The following is a 7,277-nucleotide window of genomic DNA, read 5'->3' as shown; positions in this document are numbered from 1 at the left end:
GGATCCAGCTTGTCCCCAAAGCTTGCCTTGCTTGGAAGCATCCGACGGTAAAGAATCTTCACCTATGCCTGTGATTTGTGGGCCTGAAGAAAACCATCCATCCTTGCAAATGTCTTCTGCTGAGATGCCTCACACGGAGACTGGTAAGAAAAAAATTTATCCTTGAAAGGCCGTTACTTAAGGGAAAAGAGAAGGAGAGAGGGTTGAGGGATCATTTCCCTCTTGAGCAATGATAGACCATTATTATAAGCAAGTGTTATTATCAACTAATCCTCTGGAAACCCCTCTTTCAATTGTAACTTGGTGGCACCTGCCCTTTGACCATGTCCCAAGTCTCAGGAGTGTGCACTGAGTTGAAGGACACAGAATTTGGCAGTTGAACAGTATGTAGTAAATTTGAGAACCTATGGGCTTAGGCATGGTGGAAACAAAAAAATATCATTATAGTTAAATGAAGGTGATGCGTACACCTTCACATAGCACTGGACACGCAGCTATAGAAGATGTTACTGCTAATTAACCAGAAGACCTAACATCATAGCTCAGGGACGAGCATGATGTTTTTGTTTTGCCAAAAATGGCATGGCAGATCACGATGAGATTTCTGTAATTAATATATAATTTGTGTAATTCTTTCTATGTCACTAACGGCTGGCTCTTCTCCATTCTCTGGGTTTGTGGATGTTACTGGGCAGCTCTAAGTTTGGGAGCACCTCCCATGTTGACTTCTAAGTCCTGGGAAGTGTTGACCCAACTTTACGGTAAAGATAATTCTAGAAAGTTTAATCTACTGACAGTCAAACAGAACGTAGCTAGAAGTCCAGTTTGCCTCCAAAACCTGTGCTAGTACTCAGGCTTCTGACTGGCAGCTGCAAGGAGTGAGGGATACTTGGGATACTCATTAAGCCGCTACCACTTTTTTGAAAAATCAATTTTTCAGTAGTTTTCAAAAACTTAAGAATGAACCAACTTTACCAAGAATGCCATTGGTAACACTGACACTGTAAAATAGCTTAAAAAGTGCATTTATATTTTGACTACTGTTGTAAAGAGTAGGTTGTGGAAAAGGAATAAGTAAACACGATTGCTATATTTGAACCTTAGATTTGAATATCACCCTGCTTTTCTCTTTTTGAGAATCACGGACTCGCTCTGTCACCCAGGCTGGAGTGCAATGGTATGACCATGGATCACTGCAGCCTCTACCCTGGGCTCAAGTGATCCTCTTGCCTCAGCCTCCCAAGTACTAGGATGAGAGGCGTGTGTCACTATACCCAGCTAATTTAAAAATTCTTTTTGTAGAGACAGCGTCTCACTTTGTAGATGGTCTTGAACTCCTGACCTCAAGCGATCCTCCACCCTCAGCTTCCCAAGTCACTGGGATTACAGGCATTAACCCACCCCGTGTTGCTATTCACCCAGTTTTTCAAAACTTTGCATTAATGTTCTTGTCTTTATAATTTTTTTCTTTTTTTTTGAGACAAGGTCTTACTGTTGCCCAGGCTGGAGTGCAGTGGCGTGATCTCGGCTCACTGCAACCTCCGCCTCCCAGATTCAAGTGATTCTCCTGTCTCAGTCTCTCGAGTAGCATGGATTACAGGCACATGCCACCACGCCCGGCTAATTTTTGTATTTTTTAATAGGGACGTGGTTTCGCTATGTTGGCCAGGCTGGTCTCAAACTCCTTACCCCAACTGATCCACCTGCCTCGGCCTCCCAAAGTGCTGGAATTACAGGCATGAGCCACCGTGCCTGGCCACCTTTATAATTTCAGATGTTAAAAATAACAGTGCTGGGTTTGGGAATGAGCAAGTGGGCGTGTTTTCTTTAGCACACATCAAGTGACAGTTTATATAGCTAGCTAATATTTAGGATTTTCCCCAATTCTAATCATTAGTTGAAAGGCTTCCTCTGATTTTCAGAGCTCCTTGCAAGAGATTGTGAATTTTGCTGTTTTAGAGCCTGTCCATTTGTTCTGTGACTACAGGTTAGAATTGAGAGATAAACACTGGGAAAACTAGGTATTCATTTCTAGTTACAAAATCAGTATATGCCAGGCCCTATGTTAGAGAATTTCAGTTGGTTACCTCATTTAAATAAATAAATAAAAAGTTTTGGAGATGAGGTCAGAGCTGGTAAACGGAAGGCCTGGATGGAAACAGAAACTTATCTAAATTCACATATCATGCTGGTCGTAGCATTAAGAACTGGGCAGTCAGTCGCTGGGTTTTTATTTTTTTGAGACACAGTCTCACTCTGTCGCCCAGGCTAGAGTGCAGTGGCAAGATCTCGGCTCACTGCAATCACCGCCTCCCGGGTTCAAGTGATTCTTCTGCCTCAGCCTCCCCAGTAGTTGGGATTACAGGCATGTGCCACCACTCCTGGCTAATTTTTGTAATTTTTAGTCGACATGGGGTTTCACCATGTTGGCACACTGGTCTTGAACTCTTGATCTCAAGTGATCCGCCCACCTTGGCCTCCCAACGTGTTGAGATTACAGGTGTGAGCCATCACACCTGGCTGAGGTGCTGGTTTTATAGAATCCCCAGAATCATGTCATTTAAGCAATCATGTAGGTGTTGATGAAGACCATAAACAGAGAGTGATTTAGGGTGAGATACAATAGGTGAAAATTGGTGGATCTCTATTCTGACCTATTAACACCCAGTGTAGGGGCTTTTGAGCATCAGTTTAAAGTAAAAAGTGGTAGCGCCGGCCCGGTGCGGTGGCTCACGCCTGTAATCTCAGCACTTTGGGAGGCCGTGGCAGGTGGATCACGAGGTCAGGAGATCGAGACCAGCCTGACCAACATTGAGAAACCCTGTCTCTACTAAAAATACAAAATTAGCCGGGCGTGATGGTGCATGCCTGTAATCCCAGCCCCTCCGGAGGCTGAAGCAGGAGAATCGCTTGAACCTGGGAGGTGGAGGTTGTGGTGAGCGGAGATTGTGCCATTGCACTTCAGCCTGGGCAACAAGAGCGAAACTCCATCTTAAAAAAAAAAAAAAAAGTGGTATTGCCGCTTAGCAATGCATTGGCCACCGTTGTAGATCTCTCCCAACGCAGTCTATTATATACAAAATGGAGATACTGATAAGACTTCTTGGATTAATACTGTATAAAGCTTGCAAAAGTGCCAGGGCTGGTTAAGAAGTTGCTTCTTATTACTTAGATCTGGGTTTCTGGGAATTATCAAAGTACTTTGAAAACACTTTTTTTAACAGGATATTTTAATATTTGAAAAAAGTTTTAGACAAAAGTGTCCTTTTATTTGTTCCCAACAGTCTCTCCTCTTCCTTCCTCCATGGATCTTCTTATTCAGGACAGCCCCGATTCTTCCACCAGTCCCAAAGGCAAACAACCTACTGCTGCAGAGAATAGTGCCACAAAAAAGGAAGACAAGGTCCCGGTCAAGAAACAGAAGGCCAGAACTGTGTTCTCTTCCGCCCAGCTGTGTGTACTCAGTGATAGATTTCAGAGACAGAAATACCTCAGCCTCCAGCAGATGCAAGAACTTTCCAACATCCTGAACCTCAGCTACAAACAGGTAGGCTTGTTTTGTTGTTGCAATGAGGTGAACAAAAATTAGACTGATTTGTGTGGCTCTCTGTGGATGCACATAGATAGATGTGTGTTCTATGTGTCAGCACATCGCCTTCTGCAAATAATTTAAGTATGACGATGAAATGCTTTTGTAACTGTCTTCACCTCTTTCTTTCCTTAAATATTCTATTATGTGAATGTGTCATTTAACCACTTTCCTGCACAGACCAATATTGTGAAAATCTTTCCAACGTTCCCTTAAGAAAAAAAGAAGTATATAACTCCACTTTCCAGGTTAGGAGGAGAATCCCTAACTCACACTTGTTCTCATTAAAATACAAACTTTTTTTTTCCTTTTTTTTCTTTCTGCCAGCAACCTCCAGCTTGTTTTGTTTTTATCTGTGTGCATTTGCTTACTAATAAGTCTAATCATTGTTCATTATTTATTGGCCATTTTCTTTCATTAATTGGCTTATCCTCTTCCAGCCTTTATTTCCTTTTTTTCTCTTGTTTATTTTTGAGATGGAGTCTCATTCTGTCGCCCAGACTGGAGTGCAGTGGCCTCATAATGAGACATCATAATGACATTAGCATTACTTTGGCTGGTTTAAGTACAAATGAATGAAACCTCCACCTCCTGGGTTCAAGGGATTCTCCTGCCTCAGCCTCCCAAGTAGCTGGGATTACAGGTGTCCGCCACGACCTGGCTAATTTTACTGTATTTTTTAGTAGAAATGGGGCTTCACCATGTTGGCCAGGCTGGTTTTCAACTCCTGACCTCAAGTGATCCACCTGCCTCGGCCTCCTAAAGTGCTAGGATTACAGGCGTGAGCCACTACACTTGGCCCTTGCCTTTATTTTCTATCCAAAATGTTCATTTCTCTCTTTTTTTCTGAAACACTCTGGTTCTGTTGTTGCCCAGCTGGAGTGCAGTGATGCAATCTCAGCTCACTGCAACCTTAACTTCTCAGGTGCAAGCGATCCTCCCACCTCAGCCTCCTGAGAAGCTGGGACCACAGACGTGCAGCATTACACCTAGCTAATTTTTTGTATTTTTGTAGAGATGGTGTTTCCTCATGTTGGCCATCCTGTACCGAACTCCTGGGCTCAAGCAATCTGCCCGCCTTGGCCTTCCAAAGTGTTGGGATTACAGGTGTGAGACATGGCGCCTAGCCAGGAATAAAAGTTAGCAATATACTTTGATTCAAAATACATCTGTATTACTAATATTTTACAATTTCTGTCATTTTTCCCTGCAGGTGAAGACCTGGTTCCAGAACCAGAGAATGAAATCTAAGAGGTGGCAGAAAAACAACTGGCCAAAGAATAGCAATGGTGTGACTTAGGTAACAGGAAACTTTATTCTGTTCTTTCCTTTCAGTGATCCTTCAATCTTGTCCATCTCTGAAACACAACTCCAGTCACAGACAGTTCTGGTTGCCCTTGTACCCTTTCTGTTAATCCCTCCTTCTCTTTCAGAAGGCCTCAGCACCTACCTACCCCAGCCTCTACTCTTCCTGCCACCAGGGATGCCTGGTGAACCCGACTGGGAACCTTCCGACGTGGAGCAACCAGACCTGGAACAATTCATCCTGGAGCAACCAGACCCAGAACATCCAGTCCTGGAGCAACCACTCCTGGAACGCTCAGACCTGGTGCACCCAGTCCTGGAACAATCAGGCCTGGAACAGTCCCTTCCTATGTATAACTGTGGAGAGGAATCTCTGCAGTTCTGCTTGCAGTTCCAGCCAAATTCTCCTGCCTGTGACTTGGAGGCTGCCTTGGAAGCTGCTGGGGAAGGCCTTAATGTAATACAGTAGACGACTAGGTATTGTAGTACTCCACAAACTGTGGATTTATTCCTAAACTACTCCACGAACATGCCACCTGAAGTTGTGTGAAGATGAGTGAAATTGATATTACTCAATTTCAGTCTGGGCACTTGCTGAACCTTCTCCCCCCCTCCCCTCCCTGATATAATTTTTCTTGTTTGGAAACCACATGGGCTGGGTTCCACTATGCCTATCCAGCCTAATCAGAGAGGTTTCTTTCTTTCTTTTTTTTTTTTTTCCTATTGGATCTTCCTGGAGAAAAGGCATTTTAATAGCCTTGGCTGCTAAAGACAACTTGATACTAGCTGTCTCTGGCTATAGATAACTAGATCTAATACTAGTTTGGGTACTTTTAGGGTTTAGAATCTAACCTCAAGAATAAGGAAAAAAAAATAATAAGAAATGAAAGTACAAATTGGTGTGATGAAAATATATTCCTATTGTTTGGAATTGGGAGGCTTTGCTTATTTTTTAAAAAACTCTACTGAGGCCGGGCGCGGTGGCTCATTCCTGTAATCCCAGCTCTTTGGGAGGCCAAGGGAGGTAGATCACCTCCGGTTAGGAGTTCGAGACCAGTCTGGCCAACATGGTGAAACCCTGTCTCTACTAAAATACAAAGATTAGCTGGGCGTGGTGGCAGGCGCCTGTAATCCCAGCTACTTAGGAGGCTGAGCCCAGATGGTGCCACAGGAATCCAGCCCGGATGACAGAGCCAGATCCATGTCAAAATAAAATAAAATAAAATAAAATAAAACCTTATTGAGGCGAAGGGTAAAGGGTTAAGCTGTAACATACTTCATTGATTTCCTCAGCCCTTTTTGGCTCTGTTTTACTATAGCCCCTATTTTGTTGATTATGCTAATATTTGTGGAAAGAGGTCTTGTGTTTGCTGCATTATGACATCAGTACTACTTTGGCTGGTTTAAGTACTAAGGAATAAAACAACCATTTTTCCTTTAGTTGACTTTGGCCTGAATTCTCCTAGTGTTTCAATCAGTAAAAATACAGCTTAAACAAAAATCTTTGTTAAATTTTTGGTTGGGGTGAGGGAGTAAATTAGCTGAGAAGACGGTATCTTAGAAGTAAATAGAAAAAGCTGAACGTGGAGGCCCATGGTAGTCCCAGCTACTTGGGAGGCAGGAATATCGCTTGAGTCCTGGAGGGCTCACTCCAGCCTGGGCAGCAGTGAGTCCCCTGCCTCAAAAAATGGATAGAATTGAGTAAGTGGCTGGGCAAGGTGGCTCATGCCTATAATCCCAGCACTTTGGGAGGCTGAGCTGGGTGGATCACACAAGGTCAGGAGTTCGAGACCAGCCTGGCCAACATAGCAAAACACCGTCTCTACTAAAAATACAACAATTTGTTGCAGGAGGTTGCAGTGAGCTGAGATCGCAACAGATTGAAATTCCTGACTTCGAGTGATCTGCCTGCCATAGCCTCCCAAAGTGCTGGGATTACAGGTGTGAGCCACTGCGCTCCAGCTTTTTTGTTTTTTAAGATGGTGTGTCACTAACATTTTAATAAAATTATTGATTCTTACAAAGGACAGATAATGAAGCTCTAATAAATTTGAGGAAATATTAAATGGTAATTCAGAGCCTAGAAATTTTGGAAAAAAATATCTGGCTTCTCTTTGCTTCAGATTAAGTTCAGCTACAAAACATGGGAGTAGTTTATATTTCTATTATCCTGATGAGAAATCTGATGTGGCAGATACCACCCTCCACCTGCTGAAAGGATAATCTTCTTTTATTTTTTTTGAGACGGAGTTTCACTCTGTTGCCAGGCTGGAGTGCAGTGGCACAATCTCGGCTCACTGCAAGCTCCGCCTCCTGGGTTCACGCCATTCTCCTGCCTCAGCCTCCTGAGTAGCTAGGACTACAAGTGCCCGCCACCTCGCCC

General features: G+C 43.5%; 1 pseudogene; it reads left to right on the top strand.

Annotated features, from left to right (window-relative positions):
- LOC105487978 (homeobox protein NANOG-like) lies at positions 1-5,795 on the top strand (annotated as a pseudogene).
- Positions 5,796-7,277: the final 1,482 nt, after the last annotated feature.

Source organism: Macaca nemestrina (genome assembly GCF_043159975.1).
Source record: "Macaca nemestrina isolate mMacNem1 chromosome X unlocalized genomic scaffold, mMacNem.hap1 SUPER_X_unloc_1, whole genome shotgun sequence".
NCBI lineage: Eukaryota > Metazoa > Chordata > Mammalia > Primates > Cercopithecidae > Macaca > Macaca nemestrina.
The sequence above is the reverse complement of the archived record's forward strand: the minus strand, read 5'-3'. Positions and strand labels throughout refer to the sequence as shown.